Source organism: Bos javanicus, chromosome 21, assembly GCF_032452875.1.
Source record: "Bos javanicus breed banteng chromosome 21, ARS-OSU_banteng_1.0, whole genome shotgun sequence".
Classification (NCBI taxonomy): domain Eukaryota; kingdom Metazoa; phylum Chordata; class Mammalia; order Artiodactyla; family Bovidae; genus Bos; species Bos javanicus.
The window spans coordinates 65,638,132-65,658,092 of record NC_083888.1 but is presented as its reverse complement, the minus strand read 5'-3'; the positions used below and the strand labels follow the sequence as shown (position 1 = coordinate 65,658,092).

The 19,961-nt window shown below is 49.0% G+C and overlaps 1 long non-coding RNA gene across 6 annotated transcripts in view; it reads left to right on the top strand.

Moving 5' to 3' along the window:
• Window positions 1-234: 234 nt before the first annotated feature.
• LOC133234603 (uncharacterized) overlaps window positions 235-19,961 on the top strand; it is a 96,534-nt gene continuing 76,807 nt past the window's right edge. The window contains exons 1-6 of one of the 6 annotated variants that reach the window (XR_009732220.1): window positions 235-824; window positions 10,688-10,765; window positions 13,536-13,669; window positions 15,280-15,435; window positions 15,767-16,038; window positions 16,843-18,333. This is a non-coding gene — a long non-coding RNA (uncharacterized LOC133234603). The other 5 variants (XR_009732216.1, XR_009732221.1, XR_009732218.1 and 2 more) reach the window with 5 other exon arrangements.

Sequence of the window (19,961 nt, the reverse complement as noted above, 5' to 3'; positions counted from 1 at the left end):
CAGCCGACCCCCAACGCCCCGAAACCCCAGGCCAGCCTGGGCGGCTGGGCCCCGCGGGCGCCAGGCACCGGAGGGGGAGGGCCCCGAGGGCCTGGGGCGCCGTTCCAAAGGCCAGAAAATGGAAACTGTGCGAAAAGAATCTCCAAATCCGGCCGGGCCCAAAGCCCACCGGCTTACATAAAGCCCCAGGAGCCCGCCCGCCCGCCCGCGGACTCCCCTCCCGGGGGTGAACAATCGGCCGGCCCCTGGCCAGGCCGTCCTGGGGTTGGCACCACCACCGACCCCCTGACCAAGGGCCTGGCGTGACCCCGGGGAGGAGAAGGGGGTCTCGGTCTCTTCCCACCGTCTGCCCCGAGAAACATTTAACTGGCCTTTAATCACATTAGCAGCCGGCCCCAATTAAGGCCGCGGGCGGGGGAGGCAGGGGAAACCGCCGGCCGTGTCACTTGAGGATAAAGGTCCTTTATGCCCCAGGCCTGGCCTGGGGCGACGCGGCGGGCCGCCGTCCCCAGCCTTTGATTGCAGGCGCCTGGGCCTCGCCGCCGCCGCCGCCATCTCTTTGCCCCTTCAAACTACCCCCGCCCCCGATCCCCCTCCCCTGCCCCCACTGTGCCATCGCCCTCGGGTGACCCGGTGGCCGGGCAGGACAGCGACCCAGGCCCGGACTCGAGCCCGCGCCCCCACGCCGGCCTGGACGGGCCCTCCTCCGGCCTGGGCCTGCGCCTGCGCGCTGGGAGCGCTCGAAGGGGCGGCTGCGGGGCTCACCGAGAGCCCTCGGGACGCGCCGCCTGCCCGCCGACGCCCAGCTCCCGGCCGGGACCCTGGTAAGGCCGCTGCCCACTAAGTGGTTCGGAGGGAGGGTGACCCTCGCCGTGGGCGGCCCGGGAAGGTCACCCGCGGGCTTCCTGGGCTCTGTCTGACCTCCTGGGCTCGCGGTGAGCCCCGCTGGGCCCTCCGGCCTGGCCGGACCAGTCGGGAGCCAGGCTGGCTGGTCTCCGGGGTCCCAGGCTCCGGCGGCGGCGTCGGGCCTCTGGCGCACAGGAACACCAGGCCAGGGCGGTGGGGCCGGCCGCGGCCTTCTGTTTGGCTCGCCGGCCCAGCGCGGCGGAAAGCGCGCGCTCGAGGGCCGAGCGTCCCCGCGCAGTGCTTACCTTGCTCGGGCGCCCGGACCGCACTCGTTCCCCTCGCTCCTCCTCGAGGGTCGCCCGGGGCGCGCTCTGGACGGGTCGGGGTCGCGCGAGGACAGCGGCCGCCCGCGCCGCCGGAATGCCTGCCGAGGCTGCCGCCGCCGCCGCCGGCCGCGACGCCCGGGGGGCCGCCGGGGACCCCCGCCCGCCCCACGGCGGCAGCTGCAGCCCGGAGCCGCGTGACCCCGGCCCCGACCTCCCCGCGCTCGGCTGTTTGTCTCGCACAAAAGAGAACACTCATATTTTTCTTTCCCCGGCACCGATTTAACACCCGCCCCATCTCCCCTCCCCCGAATTACCCCCCACCTCCCACACGCTTCGCTGAGAACCGCTTTCTCTCCGCACACCCACTTTGTCTCGCCTTTCTCCACTCTTGAATTCCGTCGTTGTAGTCGAGGATGTCAGCATAGCTTAGAAAGTTTCATAGAAAGTCAGAAAGCAATTAGAGAGGCCCTATTATTGGAGTTTCGCTGGTGCCATGGAATCTTTTAAAGGACAGCCCGAAGCACCGAACACAATCCCATTAAGCCGCCCAGACTCCCACAGTCCTCAATAGGGGTGCTCAATACTTCCACAGACTTTCGCGGCTCATGGGGGAACCGCGGGGTTTCAGTCCCCAGTCCCGCAGCCCACTCAACAACAGCGCGGCCTTGAACCTCGCATTCCTTCCTTTCTCATCGAAATTTCCATTGGGAAAATGGCTTGCAGGGCCGGAGTGGACATTAATTAAAGTCTGCCGAGCGGGCCGAGGTCTCTGCTTGACAAGGGCTATGAAAACCTCAAGCAGTTTCATAAGTAACTCCCCATCTGGTTTATTTGAAGTTTTTCTCTTTTTTAAGTTTTAAAAGTGTTTTTTTTTCTTTTCCCCAGCCACTTTCTACAAATGTGAGTGCGATTGAAATCAACTTTTACCTCTGTCCGCTTTCAAATCGATCAGCTGATGTTTGGAAAATGGGTCAAAGAAATTATGCTTTGCTGAGATAAAGACCACGTATGACCAAAGTTTCAGCTTAATTGAATTTTAGTGCCAAATTATAACTCACTGAATAACTGGACTTGGGCGCAGGAGGGGTGGAGGAGAAGGCAGTGAAGGACAGGCAATTCTAATGGAAATCCAGCCACCCTGGACTGGGGTCCTGTGGCCGCACGGGTACAATAAGAACTGCAGCTCCATTCCAAGGGAGTGAGGTTTATCACACTGTGGCTTTCATGTGGGAAAACGGGGTTGGCCTTGCTTGGTTCTGTGGGTTTGGGTTGATGTTCCTGGGTATTATTTCATGTAGCAGGCAGCTCTTCTTTAGAGCATAGCTTCTCCTTTGTTGTTGTTGAGACTAACTTCTGTTCTTGCCAATAAAAATTAATCTCTTCCTTTAGAAGTCAATGTGTAGAGAAAGCAGGTGTTTTGAAGAGAGAAAGTATTTAAAAAATAAAACAGGTACTTGGTTGTCAAAGCAAAATGCCGGGTTTAGAACAACTAGGATTTTGCTCCTGGTGTGTCATCACAGATGTTCATTTTATTAAATAGACGTTTGTATCTGGCAGTTCCTGGATTAATTTCAGGAAGGGAGAAGAGGTGATGGGCTCATAATGAAAGAATTATAATTTAGGTGGTGGTGCACTGAGCCTCAGTTGCAGGCAGATGGGTTGTTTGCTAAATCTATAAGGGGAATAATTAAAAATGAGCATGCGAAGGATGCTTAATTTTTGGATAGTTTGTATTTGTCATCAATTATTTGGAGCTTTTTCTCAAAGTTGCCCCCTTTTTTCTTGTTTCATGGCCCATCTTGGCCATGCTGCCTCTAGGCTCAGCCCCCTGGCCTCTGACCTCTTGTTTTGAATGCATGCTGCACCCGCAGCCAGACTGCTGGGTTTTTACATCTGTTCTGCTTGCATGCATAGGGACCTCTCCTCGTCTAGGTGGTTCAAAAGGGCAGCAGGCCATGCCCCCTCCGCCCCCCACCCCCGACCCCAACACACACACACACACACACACACACACACACACACACACACCCACCCAACCTTGGGCACTTTGTAGCTAGGCCTTCAGCACTTCCTGCCTTGGCCATATCAGTTTCTTCCCTGATTCTTAACCAGCTTTTCTTGGTCCTGCCTGTAGGCGTCCCTCAGTCCCTGTCCCCACCTGAAACACCTTCCGCCTTCCTGTCTACCTGTCCAGACTGCAGTTCTCAGACCAGGATCACAGCCACATCGACCTGGCCCCCATCGGGCTGCAGGGAACTGCCTCCTCTGCTTGGCCTCTAGGGAGGGCCCTGTGCTCCAGTCTGTATTTCATTGCCCTGTGCTTCCTTCTCCCGCTATAGCTGGACTTTGGGGATGTTTCCGGTAGAAGAGAAAATGACAGAGGTGCCTTGAGAGTCGGTGTCATTTTACACTGGTTCCAGGGCTCTGTCAGCACCCTGCACCCACAGAATGGGCCATCCATCAGTCAGCTGCACGTGGATGTGTAAATCAGAACCACGTTTGGGTGGCAGCAACAGATGCACCCAGTCCCTGGAGGTGCGAGCAAAGACAACATGCTTCTGCGCTGAACTCACAGGACCCGTCCCTGGGCTTTTTCAAACAACATAAATCAAACTCTTTAAATTCAATGGAATTTTAAACTGTTTAAAAAAGTGAATATGACTCAGTTGGACTGCAAGAGAAAGTGGAAGAAAAACAAACAAAAGCAAATCCAGAAATCCAAACAGTTGAGTCTGCTTTGGGTAGTCTTGATTTGCCCAAGAAAAGTAGCAGATTCCTGAGAAACAAGCAAAAGACTCCCAAAGCGCTGCGATGCCTCGTCTTCTGGCAGGTGACCTGCACGGGGTGTTGTCGGGGCTGGCTTCTAGAACGAGACTGTTCGTCCCCGCAGTCTTGAATTGTTTAGGAAAAGTGCCATCCAGGACTGTCCCCGCGTGCCCGGGGAGGCGGAAGACAGGCACCTTCTTCAAGGAGCATGCCGAAAACCTGGTGATAGGGCTGACTCTGAAGAGGTTGACGAATTCCAGTCTGGTCAATAGCGCGTGATTAAAGTAACAAGATAAAAAATGATGTGAACCAAGCCACCTTCAAAACTCTTCAGGGAACAAAGAGATTAGCAATTGCTGCAGTACAGGAAGAAATGAAAATGATGAAAATAACTCAGGAACTTGAAGGAGGAACACTTAACATTTAGAATTCAGTGCAAATGTGTTAACAATCCATCTGTGGGCAAGGTGTCTTTTCTCACCACTTAATCAAATTAACCAAACCAGGAGCGTTAGCATTTAGAGCTGCAGTGTGGTTTAGAAGGAGGCCGTCCCAAGAGTCTTCACGTTCAACCAAGACACTGAACTTTTTGGAGTAGCAGATTCTCAGCTCAACGTTAGAGAAAAAGCAGGTATACAAGACACAGAGCTGGTCTGGAGGACCGCCAGGTTAAAATGCACATGTGGCACTCTTTGCGAGCTGTTTTAAAAACTTTGGAAAGCTTCTTCTCTTTCTCCCTGAGAGGAAGTTTCAACAAATGGCTGGATGGTTTAAGTCTTTGCCATCCCTGAAACCCCTGACCACCTTCTCCTGTGTCTCTTCGACTGGGGCCTTAGACTGGATGAAATGCGTATTCTGCCCGCATTATTTTTTGGAGAACAGTTTCAGTGTTGTGATTTTGTTCCAATTCAGTGGTTTAAGAAAATATGTAGGCTCAGGTTCACTTTAAGTGGGTTCACTTGGTGTCCTTCTAGGGGATGGAGAAAGAAACAAAGCAAGGGAAAAGTTCCTCCTTGAGACTTAATAATTCAACACAGAGTTAATATTGGGATTTTGGGCTGGTGATGGGTGAGTGGGTGCCCTGTGTTGCGGGTTTATTAAGGACAGCTGGGGGTCAAGGCAAGGTCATCCGTCTCAGTCCTAAATATCCCCCTTCTTATTCACAGTAATTTTGGGGCATCTTTGTCCTGATAAACCACCAGGCCCCTTACATTCGATTTTGACCTTACTAGTCCACACAACCTTTGGGACTTGTTTTCCAGAGCTTAGATTTTTTTTTTTTTCTCACATTTTAAAAGGAGGGTACAGTGTAGAGACTATCTTATGGAATCCTGTAGCCTGGGAGTGTTCCCTTATCAAACCTGTGGGCATTTTCACAGAAAACATATGCATCTTCACTTTCAGAGGCATAAAAAAATTGAGACTATAAATAACCTCATGTCAGGATTGTGTGCTAAATTTAGGAAACAATGTTTGATTTTCAGGGTTTTTTTTGGAGTTTGGGGCTCGCATGTGAGGGACTGTGGTCCTGGATTACAGAACTCTGCCTCTTTTCCTTAAATAAGAAAGGCGCTGATTCAAGGATCCTTCAAGATCCTTTCGCATGGGTCAGTTTTAACTGTAGCATTAGTCTTTGTTTAGAGAATGCTTATATATCTTGAGAGAATTCACAGTAATGTAGGGACCAAAGACCATGCTTAGCATATCAGAAGAGCTTGTTCTGACATTTGCGAGTCCACATGTCCTGCTGTAGGTAGGGGAGTGGGAGCTGGAGGCATCTTCCTGGCTGGACCAAGTGCCAGGGACAGCAGGTGACCTCCGATGGCCATGTCTCATTCCTCCCCCTGCCGGGAAAGTCTCTGAGGCTGAGAAAAGCAGCAAGTGACTTCATTTGCCTCTGACCTTTCGAACGAAAATAAACTGTACATGACTAATAGAACCTAAGGTACTAAGAGGTCCTTAAAATGATGGAAATTGGCCACCAGCATGTGGACGGACCTCCTGCAGGGGTAGAGGCTTGGTTACATAACCTCTACTATCCTGTCCAGTTTTGACTCAGTAAGCTGGCGTGACCTATATTAAGTTCTAATAAACATCAGCTGTTTCAAGAGATACACATACTTTGCACAGAAATAGCCACCATTCGATTCAAATGGGACTGGGATGTATATTTTAATGGTGACATTTTTGTTTCGTAAGAAAAGTCACCGGTTGTTTGTAAATTTGATTGCATTCTTTTAGACCCTTAAGGGCCAATTATTAATAAATGCACACAGACTGTGTGCCCTCTTGGAAATGTCAGAAATCTGCATTCGATTTTATGTCGTGTTGGACACAGTGTTTGACCTACAGGAACACGTGCAGGTAAAGTGGAAACCCTGGAGAGGACTGATCTATGAGGCCGGTGTTCAGTTTTGCAGGCAACGCTTCAGGAATCCATTCAGTAGCTCAAAGCAAAAATGGTCCTGTCTTAGTGATGTGGCTTTTGGGGGGTTGTTGGGGTTCTGTGTGCATTCCAGAGGTCCTGGAGATGTCTGTTTACACTCATGAAAGAAGAGAGTTAGGGGGCCCGCATTCCCTGGGTTGGAAAGGGTGGGGAGGGAGTGGACAGGAAGCATCAGCTGAGAGGCGCTCTCCTGGTGTGTCCTGGAACTTTCCAGAGAAACAAGATGGACTTGAGAAAGGTGAAGTGGTGGCATTCTGCCTGATCTCTCACCCACAGGTTTGGTGTGCTGCAGTTCACGGGGTTGCAGGGAGTCCGACACGACTAAGTGACTGAGCAACCATATATATTTAAGCACATGATGCTTGGAGGCACCAACCATAGAAAGCTTTAAAACCTGGCCGATAAACACCTCCGAAGGAGCAGAGGCCATGCCTGCCCCACGGCAGTGTTTTCATCTAAACTTCTTCTTCATATTTCTCACGTCAGCACCGTTTCGACTGAAGATCTCAAGGTATTGTGTCCAGCTCTTTATACCAGTAAAGCATCTCTTTCATTTTGCACAATTAAGATTTGGGGAAGCAGGTGAAGGTGTAGACAGGAGAAGAGAGAGCCGGGTTATACAGAAGGTCAGAGGATCAGAGGACTGGGAGCAGCAAATCCAGAAACTGCCTGAGGCCGAGGGGTGAAGTCACTGCCGTCAAGGTCAAGAAGAAATTATCTCTGCCTCTTCTTGGCCCAAGGCCTGGTGATAGCCTCAGAGCACTGGTTACAGGGCAGAGGCGCTGTGTCAGATGCATCAAACGGGACAATTTTGGGGGACCCATCATCCAGGCTGAGCAAGGAGGGGACACATCCTTGGAGAGCTGGTGCCTGAGCTGAGGCCCATGGGATTAGTTGGCATTCATCAAGACAAGGGATGCTGTGGGGTGATGCACGAACAGGATGGTCCAGGGAGAGGGAACAGATGGCCCGAGAAGGGATGGTGTTGTCTCCAGGGACCCCACTCCATCACCAGGCCTCCATCCTCCACAAGGCTGCAAGCCAATGGGGTGATCTCTTTCCCCTACAGCTTGATTTGCATGGCTTCCCAAGTGGTGCTAGTGGTAAAGAACCTGCCTGCCAATGCAGACGTAAGAGACACTGGTTCCATCCCTGGGCAGGGAAGATCCCCTGGAGAAGGAAATGGCAACACGCTCCAGTATTCTTGCCTGGAAAATTCCATAGACAGAGGAGCCTGGTGGGCTACAGTCCACGGGGCCGAAGAGTCAGACACGACTGAGTGACTCTCTTGGCCTGTATAAGTCTATCCTGGATTGCAGCAAATTCATGGTTTGCAGACTTTAATAGGTACTCACAGAAGAGAAGGTACTCATTGGAAGGACAGATGCTGAAGCTCCAATACTTTGGCCACTTGATGTGAAGAGCCGACTCATTGGAAAAGACCCTGATGCTGGGCAAGATTGAGGGCAGGAGGAGAAGGACAAAGGATGAGATGATTGGATGTATCATCGACTCAATGGACATGAGTTTGAGCAAAGTCTGGGAGATAGTGATGGACAGGGAAGCCTGGCGTGCTGCAGTCAATGGGGTCGCAAAGAGTTGGATACGACTGAGCGACTGAACAACAACAGCCCAGAAAAGAAGCACCCAATGGACAGCCTCCCAACATTTGATGTGGAGGATCTTTCCAGATTCTGATTCGTGGGCCTTGTTGGCTTAAGCTCAGCATCTCTGTGTATTGTCTTTAACTCACCTATTTAGTGAACCTTTATTGAGCGTCTAATGGCCCAGGCACAGGGGTAAATGGTCAGTGGATGGGCACAGTTTCTGCCCTCCTGGGGCTTGCAGTCTGCAGAGGGAGACTCTTCAGGGCAGATTCTTCAGCAGCATTGTGTGACCCAGGGGGCTTTATAACACCTGCTGTTTCAGTGGCTCAGAAGGAAAAGACCCTTCAGCAGACATCTCCAGGAGCCCTGCCATGTGCCAAGGCGCCCTGTGAGGTGCTGTGAGTGTGTGAGGTGGTCCCGGCTCCCAGCGAGTTTGGGGTTGGGTGAGGAAGGTCAGGGAAGGTCATTTGAGTGTTAGCGGTGGTAGAGGTTGTGGGGCCATACGGAGGGAATATTCAGTGCTATGGATGGGGCATTCCAGGAAGAGGGGAGACCACTACAACGCTGACTAGAGCACAGTAGGCCCTTTGGGGGCTGGGGGAGAAGGTGGGACAGTAGTGGTGAGGGCCAGAGTCGGGTGGCAGGGGCTGGCCTCTCCTGGGCTTGTCTGCAGTCCTTGAATTACATGCTCCAGATGACAAGAATTATGAAGGCTGAGGTCGTCTCATTGAAGATGTTCTACTGAATTAAGTTCATGTTTTCTATAAAATGTTCTGCAACGTTAGTTATAATTGGACATCTCTTAAAAGAAAAATCTCATTTCTCAGATGTCACCTGGATAGCTTATTTCCATGTCCGGTTAAACTTCCTGCTGGATAAAGATTTCCAGTGTGGAATGCCAAGAGCTGGTAGGGACATGGTCCTTTTCCGGGACAACAGTGGGATCAGTCATGCTGATGAATGTGCCTGACTATCACAGGTAGCTCCGGCTGGCTTGCTTGTGCTGCACCTTTGGGTACCACTTCTGGGATGAGGAAGGAGGCGGTAATGTGAGGCTGGCAGTGGGAACCAAGGCGCTCACTTGTTCTGGAGCCAGCTGGTCTGAGCTTGCTGTGATGTGAGCTTGCTAACACTTGGGAACCAAGTGATCGCAGTTCTTGAAGGTGCTTTACTGCAAGTTTCCTATTTTCTTTTTCCCTCCTGGAGTGTGACAGAGCCTTCTACTCTGAAGCTGCGGATGGCAGTAGTGGCTGAAGCAGCTGGTCAGCTTGCCTGTGACTCCTTCTCAGCCCCAGAGAGCTCCCGGTCTATACAATGAAGTTGATTCGTGGGCTCAGCTGAATGTTTTTCCTTTCCTTTTTCTCTTTTTTAAAAGAGCAACTGGTTAGTAATTAGTTGTTCAATTCGACTGTTTTTCTCTTAAATTTTTTTTTTTATGTGGTAGAAGTTTTATTTTTTTTCTGGGCAAATTCTCAGGGTTTAATTGCACTTAAAAATCGTGGAGCCTGTCAGAGTAAATTGCAGATAGAATAGTTTTACCCAATAAAACTAGTCCTGTGATTGTCACCGTTGTCAGGCTTCTCAGATAAAGTTGTGGGAAGGAGAATTTAAGTCTGCATGGTGAACCACACTTCAAATCAGTATTCAGCACGAGGCTCATCACGCTCAAAGACAGATACCCAGGGTAGCAGCTTTGATGTTGGAGAAATCAGACATTGATTTTAAAATGATTTTTCAAATGCTGCCCACCTAAAGAAAAGGAGAAATGCCTACCCCAATGGGCTTAAAGTTAAAGCAGTGCAATTAAAAAAATTGTATTGAAATATAGTTGATTTGCAATGCTGTAAAGTAGTGTAATTTGTGAAAAACGTTTTAAAAGGCAAAAGCCACTTTACAGCATGTTAAAAACAGTAAAGCACAAGCAATATTAGCTGCTAGCTTCATGTAAAGTTGCGTCTGCTCTTTGGCTCAGTGAAGTTTCTGCTTATTCCTGGGAGCAAATGAGATGGCTGAATGGCCTAAGTGGCCCTAGCCTTTTCTTGGGCCGTGAGAAAAGGTCCCCTGCCACCCACGCTACACTTCCCAAGTAGTTTGTGTGTTTGTGTGTGTGTGTGTGTGTGTGTGTGTGCGCTCAGTCGCTTCAGTCATGTCTAGCTCTTTGCAACTCTATGAACTATAGCCCGCCAGGCTCTTCTGTCCATGGGGTGCTCCAGGCAAGAATACTGGAGTGGGTTGCCATGTCCTCCTCCAGGGGATCTTCCCCACCCAGGAATTGAACCTGAGTCTTCTGTGGCTCCTGAATTGCAGGCTGATTCTTTACTGCTGAGCCACTGGGGAAGCCCATCAAGTAGTTTTTAATCCCCTAAAAAATAGTTTCATCTTCCTTTCTTCCCTTTTTAATAAGGGAGCTTCTCATGCTAGATTTATCTTCCAAAAGACAGAACTTTCTAGAATATGCAGCTTATCTTTCAACCCAACTTGGATTTCTGAGGACAAAAGCGGACTCTATACTTTTTATTCTTCTTCCCAGAGTCCATTGCTTATATTGACCAATAATAAACTTCAACCAATTATTGGATCTACTGAGGATGGGAAGTAGTTCCTCTACTGTTTGAAATCATTTTTAAGTTAACTACATTATGTCAGTCTATTGCTAATCTGTAATATGCATTTATATTTCATGTGGTTCCCTATAGACCATGATGGACAGAGAAAAGCACCTTCCTTACGTGAAAAGTATCAACTCGTTTCTGCTCTTCAGCATTGTGGAGAAGGTGAGTTAAATAATATGTGGCAGCGGGTATGGGTTCCGTCCCTGGTCAGGAAGCTCAGGTCCCACATCCTTGGAGGCCAAGAAACCAAAACCTAAAACAGAAGCAATATTATAAAAAGTTCAAGAAAGACTTTAAAAACGGTCCACATCAAAAAATCTTTAAAAAAATCAGTGCAATTAAAAAAAGAGAGAGAGAGAATATGGGTATCGCCTGGGAACTGGAAGCCTGGGCCCCAGAAGCTGACTGCCTCAGGCCTGGCCAGGGTCTTCACCCTCGAGCTGTGCTATGTAAGTTCTGTGACCCAGACGAACTCAGTGTGACGCCCCACCCAGCACAGTAGGTAATCATGTATATGATCATGTTTATAATCAATCGTTAAGGAGAAAACAATATTTCACAAAAAGAAAACTAGGAGAATGAAGGTGACCGTGTATTTGTCTTACATGTGTTAGTTGCTCAGTCGTATACGACTCTTTACGACCCCATGGACTGTTGCCCACCAGGCTCCTCTGTCCATGGAATTCTCCAGGCAAGAATCCTGGAGTGGGTTGCCATTCCTTTCTCCAGGGGATCTTCCCGACCCAGGGATCCTCCATTGCAGGCAGATTCTTTACGGTCTGAGCCCCAGGGAAGCCCTATTTGTCTTATGAGTGATATATATATTTTTCCAAATGGGACATCAAGAGTACTAGCTATAATCAGTTAATAGAATTATGTACATTTTCCATATCCGAGTCCTAGAGATTTAAAATTGGTTGCCCATGGAAGTTCCTGGGTTATGTGTCTTGTGTGTCTTTGTCTACACATTTAGTGTATCTGGTCACTTCATGCATTTTGTATTCATTTTGTGGGCTGCCAAATAATAACAGCAGGGCTGGCATCAGCTCTGTATCTGCTTGGAAATGACCGTAAACACCACCACGGAAACTGAGAGCTCTTGCGTGTAGGCACCTGCCTCTCTGTCAGCTGCAGAAGAGCAGGGGGCTGTTTAGGAGAGGCTTGGGAGATGGGGGCTCAGAGCTGTGCCCCCTGTGCCCCTGCGGAAGGTGGGGGCAGGGCTTCCTTCTTCTTCCTCTGGGTAGAAGGGGGTGGCCGGGGCCCCGGAGCCGGTGCCCCAGAGGCACCTGGCAAGTGGTTCTGGTGCCAGCTAGTCCCTGGCAGAGGGAGTCACGAGCCAGGTGGAAGGGAGGAATGTGGGCCACAGAGGAGATCTGCCCCCCAGCCCTGGGCCCTGGACAGCCTTGGGACCTTGCAGAACTGCCTCTCCCTTCTCTTGCAATGACCTGCCATTCCCCTTTAGAAGCCGGGTGGGAGACAGATGCCACTGAGTATAATAATACCACATCCTAGCTGAAAAAGAGGCAATTGCTTTCTGAAATAGTTACTTCTCTATAAGTGCCCGAGGGAGGTAAAACAATTGGATGTCTGATAGAAGTGGTAACATGTTTTCTCCAGTCCTGCTTTCTATACATCTATTTCGCTGAGTGCGCCGTTTTTCACAAGAGCGTTTCCTACCTTGGGGTCATCTTTGTGCTGGAGATTACAGAAAGCCAGCTCACACCATAAACTGCTTCGCCACAAAAAGGCCCTTCCAACTTCTCACATTCTGGGTCAGAATTTTTTTTGTGTCAGGTTTTTTTTAACTTTCAGATGCCTCCCTCCCCAGTTCATCCCAGATAACTGTGCATGATAATTCTGTGAATGCCGAGGGTCTCTGTCTATGCACAATAGAATAGGCCCGGTGCTAAAATACCTTACATACCTCATATTTCAGGAAATGCACACAATATATACAATTGATTTACTCTCAAGCTATATCTTAGGTTCAAATCTGTCCACTAAAAACCTTTCTGATGACATATTTGAGATAAATATGGTAAAAAAAAAATAGGTTGAGGGTTGGATCCACAAATGTAAACCAGTTTGTATAAACCACTGTTAACGAGCAGTTGTTTGATTTCATCTGGGTAATACTGAATGCCAGCTTGTGTGTGTAGCCAGACTCTAAACGTGAATCTTGTGTATGAAGAGACACTTTTTAAACAAATTACATTGACTTTGTATTGGAGTATAGTTGATTTACGGTGTTGTGTTAGTGCCAAGTGCATAGCACAGTAATTCAGTTATACTTACATCCACTCTTTTCCAGATTCTTTCCCCATATAGGTTATTACACAATACTGAGCAGCACTCCCTGTGCTCCATGTAGGTCCTGAAAAGAGAACATTTTTGATGGAAGCTCTGAAGCAGGATTATGTGCTACATTTTTATATGATGTATCAAAAGTGTTTCATATTTTTTCCCTCAAAGAGAGTGTCAGGTTAAATTCTTCTGCAGCTCCTACTGTCTGTACCGGAGGTGTCTTCAGTTACTTTGTCTTGAGGCTAAAGGGATTTAATGAGAGCTTACTTAATGGTTGGGCCTGACACTCTTCTGAGGGCTCTGCCTGTGTTGACTCATCAATTTCTGGTCCATCTGGTGAGACGGGGCCTCTTATTATCTCCATCTTACAGCCGAGGAAACTGCAGCTCCATGAGGCTAAATGTCTCATCCACCACTGAGCAGGGATTCACACCAGACGCCAGACTTCAAGAGCGTGCGTGCTTCTCAGTATTAAAAGAGGAATCTGGGGAGTCTTTGTTTTCAATGGCAGCTTATTATGTTACCAAGTCTGTAATAGTAACTATGAATGGCGTAAATTGGGACACTGGGCAGATGTCACAATGGTAAGTGTTCTGAACTTCTGCTTGAAAGACACTTCTGTTGACAGGGAGCCAGCTATAGCCATGGAAGTCAGAAACACTCACCCATGATGATCAGAGGATGTCTTCAGACTGGATTTGTCCTGTGAACACGTAAAGGAGAACTAATGTTATAAATACAGACCCTACAGACATAAGAACTGTGAGTTAACACTTGGTAGCGGAGAGTTAAAAATGCCACTTTAACTAAAAAGCACTCTAAATTTATCATGCTCTCTCACCTGCCAAGTGTTGAGAGAGTCTTTCTCAGGAGCTTGAGAAAACCAAGTCAAGAGATAATAAAAACACTTCTGGATGGACAGGAAGAGACTTATCAATGTGCAAGTGTAATCAAGAGAGAGAGAAAAAGTGAACATTTGCAAAGAACAATCCTCCATTTCTCAAGAATAGCAGTAGTTTCAAAGGGAGCAAGTTAAAGACCAACCTGGGGACTACTAGTAAAGGGCAGGGGCACTTGAAAGGGAAAGCCGCTCAGTGGTGTCTGGCTCTTTTGAGACCCCATGGACTGTAGCCCACCAGACTCCTCTCTCCCCGGAATTCTCCAGGCAAGAATCCTGGAGTAGGTAGCCATTCCCTTCTGCAGGGGATCTTCCCGACCCAGGGATGGAACCCACATTGCAAGCCGATTGTTTGTGACACTTAATGAAATACTGATTGCCAGTTGCATGCTGTTGAGACCAGAATGGCTCCCTGGGACTTCCTTACACAATCCCTGGGACAGACCAACAGACTATTTGCGGGAGTAGCCGGGTACTGCATTTCTGACATTTGTGTATTTCAACACATTTGATTTAGTGGTTAAGTGAAGTCATACATGCATCCGTGCTAAGTCTCTTCGGTCGTGTCTGACTCTTGGTGACCTTGTGGACTGTAGCCCTCCAGGCTCCTCTGTCCATGGGATTCTCCAGGCAAGAATACCGGAGTGGGTTGCCCTGCCCTCCTCCAGGGGATCTTCCCAACCCAGGGATGAAACCTGGGTCTTTTACCTCTCCTTCATTGGCAGGCAGGTTCTTTACCACTAGTGCCACCTGGGAAGCTCCTCAGTGAAGTCACTGATGATCAAATATCCTTAAAGGAACCCGCCTAACAATCCCTCCACATTGGAAGGGTCCCAAGAACCTGGGGGTGTGAGGGGTGGGAGGTGATGCCTCTGTGACTTTTAGGCTCTGGGTTGGTTTCATTAGGGAATCAGATATGTTTGTGCTTATTTCGAAGCAGAAGAAATACACTTTTAGAGGAAGAAGGGAAACTCAGCTCTCATCCTGCCCACTGGAGTCCATGGCATAACTTCCAGATGGTGATATTCAGATTCTTTTGATATTCCTCCAGCTAGGAATATGAAATACATACGAGAGAAAAAAAAACTTAAGCCCTGGGGGAAAAAAGATAAGCGCATCCTAACGACTAGCAGTCCCTTGTCTGTGTTTAATGAAGTGTTCACCTTCTGGTGTGAGTGTCTGGAAGTCAGCTATGGGTGATACTGCGGTATGAACTTCACATGGTCCTTCGGGGTGCCTAACTTCATCTGCCTGCTCGCTCTGCCGTTCCAGTGCTCAGCACAGGGTGTAGGGTGGTGCAGACGCTGGAACTATTGATGGCCAAGGGACCGAGTGATCGACAGGGATTGAGTCTGGCACAGGAGGCATTCGACAGAGAAGTGCCATTTAGGTACTGATTAGAGAATACATCAGTGGATCACGGAGGCCGTCACAGTGGTACCTGCTAAGGCAACCTTCTTTCACCTTTCCCTAGGTTCTTTAACAGCTGCAGAAAAATCAAGAAGACCCACAGGCAAATTTCGAAGAATGCATGGCTAATTTACAAACAAGGGGGAAACAGAACGTTGAGAAACTCAGCGGCTCCAAAGACTGCAGTAGATGGGAAACAATTCGGAAAGCGGCCTCCACGGTGAGTGCCAGTCCTGTTTGCTTTTCGGTGGTGATTTCTGAGGATTAATTTTGAGAGGGAAGAGGGATTTTACTCCTGTGTGTAGGATGGCTCTCCATCATGAACCGTTGTTTTAACGGACTAAAGAATTTGTTTGGCACACACTTGCTCAGAACCCAAGGGAAAAAAGCCAAGTTCCCTTGAGGCTGTCAGCCCCGGAGGACAGGAGTCAGTTTGAAACGTCTTAGCTTTAAGAAGGTGGCAGAATTACATAATTATTCACAACTCATAAGAAATTAAAATACCTCTTCCAAATATGAAGTTGTGAGATAACACAAACCACAAATTCTAGACTTTCAGAGAGCGCGTGCCTCGTTCGGCCTCCTACGCAGAAACCCACAGCAGAATGTGCGCGGCGAACACGTGGCCGCGCTGCCGTGGCTTCCCCCGAGTCCTTCCTTGCACAGGAGGGTCCATGACCAAGCACAGGAGGGTCCCATCGCACACAGGACGGCTCCTCTGCTGGGCTCCTTCGCGATGCTCAGGGATCTCAAGACGGAGCATGTTGGAGAAGCAAGTGGTCATCACAAGGCCCCTGGGTCCACGGAGGAACCTCTGCAGGAGGTAAGGAACAGCCTAGAAAGTCCTAGAATAAAGGCACAGCACAATGGGATGGAGGTGGGGGGTGGGGTGGGTTGGGAGTATGGAGAAATGGTCACATGGGCCCAAGGAGTCTGTCTTTTTCTTGGTGGGGGGGGGCCCTAGGGGCACTGTGCCCTCTTCATGTTTGTGAATAAGTTTCAAAATCATCAGTTCAGTTCAGTCTCTCAGTTGTGTCAGACTCTTTGTGACCCCATGGGCTGCAGCACGCCAGGCTTCCCTGTCCATCACCAACTCCTGGAGCTTACTCAAACACGTGTCCATTGAGTCAGTGATGCCATCCAACCATCTCATCCTTTGTCCTCCCCTTCACCTCCCACCTTCAGTCTTTCCCAGCATTAGGGTCTTTTCAAGTGAGTCAGTTCTTCGCATCAGGTGGCTAAAGTATTGGAGTTTCAGCTTCAACATCAGTCCTTCCAATGAATATACAGGACTGATATCGTTTAGGATAGGCTAGTTTGATCTCCTTGCAGTCCAAGAGACTTACCAACACCGCAGTTCAAAAGAGTCTTCTCCAACACCACAGTTCAAAAGCGTCAGTAGCACCACATTTATCCAGGTTCACTTTGAAAGCTCCTGTGCTTGCATGCTCCAGTCGCTCAGTCGTGTCTGACTCTTGGACTCCAGTTGTGACCCCATGGACTCTCGCCCACCAGGCTCCTCTGTCCACGGAATTCTCCAGGCAAGAATTCTGGAGTGGGTTGCCAGGCCCTCGTCCAGGAGATCTTCCTGACCCAGGGATCGAACCCGCCCTCTGTTTCACTGCAGGCACATTCTTTACTGCAGAGCCACCGGGAAAGCCCCTTGAAAGCTAACATCACGTGTTAAACGCCTTTGATGGATAGATGAAGCATCACTCACTAGCCCCATTTTGAGGATCTGCCCTGCCTGACGCCCAGTATGAGGCCCCGGGGCTTCCGAGGCAAAGTAGCTGGGTTCCTGCCTGCAAGGTGTCGATGTCACTAGCAGGGCGGTCAGATGCGGAAACCACCAGGGGCTGGACTAGTACGGGCGCGCCTGGTCAGGAGACGGGTGAGCCCTGGGCTGTGGGGTGGGCGTGGGCTGCAAGAGTGGGAAACCAGGATGGTGTACGGGTGCACCTGGTCAGGAGACGGGTGAGCCCTGGGCTGTGGGGTGGGCGTGGGCTGCAAGAGTGGGAAACCAGGATGGTGTACGGGTGCACCTGGTCAGGAGACGGGTGAGCCCTGGGCTGTGGGGTGGGCGTGGGCTGCAAGAGTGGGAAACCAGGATGGTGTTTGGTGCAGGGGAGGCCTCGGGGCAGGGCTGCAGGTGGGGGGACCTGGTGACTTTGGGGGGTTTTGTGTGCTGCGCTGAGGGGCTAGGTCTGGCCATGGTAGGAGCTGGGTCTGTGTCTCTCTGTTGGGGGGCCTGGAAACCAGTGCCAAAGGAATTTACTGGAGACAGAAACTTTACCATGTTGGGCAAGGGAGTGAGTGGGATGTGGAGGAAGGTAGATTTTTAAATGTGAATATCTTAATTTTATTTTACATTGTTTTAAATATAACTTTATATATATATTTTTCTTTTTCAAGTGGGGTAGATTTTTTGAGGACGGCGGCTATGACTTACTCCTCCCTGGGTCCACTGTAGTGCACAAAGGGAGTCCCTAGTTAATTGGAAATAGTCTCTGTTTGCAGAGTTTCAGTAGCAGTATTCTTCCAACTTTATCTTTCTCAATTTTAATGAAAGCCCTTAATCTTGACTGAGGATACAGGCTTACGAACGTGGCCAAAAAGGAGCAAGGGGTGAACCCCACATCTATCCAGTCTGCGTTTTCTCCACTTTTCCTTCTGGGTTGGGGGGACTTCATAGAGTTCCCCCCCCCCATACAGAAAGCATCTTGTATTTGAGTTGCACATTTAGAATACAAAATTTGAGAAATAATTGCCACCACATTCTACCAAATACCTACCGTCTACCAGAAGCGTACAGCATGTGTGGCTGCTGCCCTTTGAGACCTCGTGGTCTAGATTCTTTGCTTAATGTGGTGGAAACGGGAGGAGATTGAATTCTCTGAAGAAATGATACCCAAGAGGAGCAACAGTACCATCCTGTTTCTGTTTGGAAACCCCTCACGATTTCAGAGAGCGAAAAGAAACATGCCACAATACAGTGATTTTTTTTTTATAAGCACAAGAGAGCTGCCTTCAGTCAGTCCCACCTGCGGAGAATTAACTAGCCTGCCAGCAACGCTGACGGTGAAGGGGTTAAAATAACAAATAAATGACTTTATTTAGACTTGAGCATTTCTGGCATTTTTTTCTAGATTTTTTCCCCCCACAGTATTTGATGTGACAGCTTTTGTTTGCTCACACTTGTCTCTCTTTTAAATTTCTCATATCAGCGGTAAAAGCTATTTCTTTTTGCTGTACCATCTTGAGCTTGATATCCAATGAAGGGAGAAATTGCTCTTGCATTGCTTGAAATTATATTATACCTAATTTTGGGGGGAGAAAGATGAGAGTAATTTAGATCTCCAGGCACTGAAGATTTTGCAGACAGGTCATCTGCAGCTTTATTGCTGATTAGTCATCCATAAAAGTGTTTTTACTGCGGGGGAGGTGTTGCCATTTCTAGTATTTTTTAGAGACGCTGGTTTTGAGGCCCATCCAGGGAAGGGAAAGACCGTTGTCCACACTGAGGGCACAGTCTGGCCTTGATGGGGCTCTGGTTGGGAGTGGAGAGCCTCTTTGCCCGGAGGGACGGAGCAAGGGAGAGGGCACTGGATCTCATCTTACCTAAGCCCATCAGAAGCATCACCCTCGGCGCCACTGCCGTTTAGACCGCGCATGCGCGGTTGCAGAGCCAGCCTCTCAAGTGGGCGGCGGGCTTCAGGTACCAATTATTTGTGCGTGGGGAAAGGTTCCCTAGAGAAGCATGTCATTTCTGGACTTGGCGGGCTCACTTATAAACCATGAACAAGCCGGAATTTGTTGGCTAACCCTTGATAAGCAATTTTGGAAAGAAATGTGCTTCTTTCCTGACGTTTTCCTTATGGGAGTGAGGATCAGCCTGGTCTTTTGCAGTTTCTTTCACACCCCGGGGCCCCTTCCAGAGGCCCCCATTTTCCAGAGAAATTCACTTACAAGCGCTGACCTTTTGGGCACTAATATCCGAGAGGGGATGCACACAACTGGTTTGAGTGCCAGGAAATCTCCCCTCCTGCCACCCTTCCCGGGTGGGCAGGGGGTAAAAGGCTTTGTGTAAATTTCAGGGAAGAGGGGCTCATTCTCTGATCCATGCTGTCTGGAGCAGCTGGTATTTCCTAAACTTTTCTGTGTATATCGTTGGAAGCACAGCATTACCACTCTAAAGAGGGACACCGAGGAGCCAAATGCCAGTGGAGTTCTGTAATGTGGGCTGCAGTGTAAACTGTGGTAGGGTTGAACTGAGGACTCTTCTAGAAAAACCTGTAAGTAATTAAGTTCTCCCTCCAGCAAGGTAAAAGCTGAGTCTAAAGTCTGTTAACACAAAGGAGAGTGAAACCTTTGTTGGTGGTTTTATATATATATATTTTTTTTTCTTTTTCTTTTTTAATGTAAATAAAGAAAGAATTCTGGCAAAACAAAAAAAAAAAAACCACCCCCAAAACCCTCATATCTTGTTACTGACTTAAGGAGAAAAGGAAAGATGCTGCCTTTGTTGGTTGCATGCTTCACATTGCTGAGGTCAGAACAAAACTTAGATTACCCTGTTTCAGCAACTCCCAAACCATGTTCCGGGGAATATAAGATATTTCCTGGGGAGGAGGGAGGAAAGATTTCATGGCCAGCTCCGTTTCAGAAACCTTCCATATAACTTCCCCTTCTCTGGAGATTCACGACGCCCTGTAGCTTGTTAAGAGAATGCTGTTTGCCCTGGCTTAA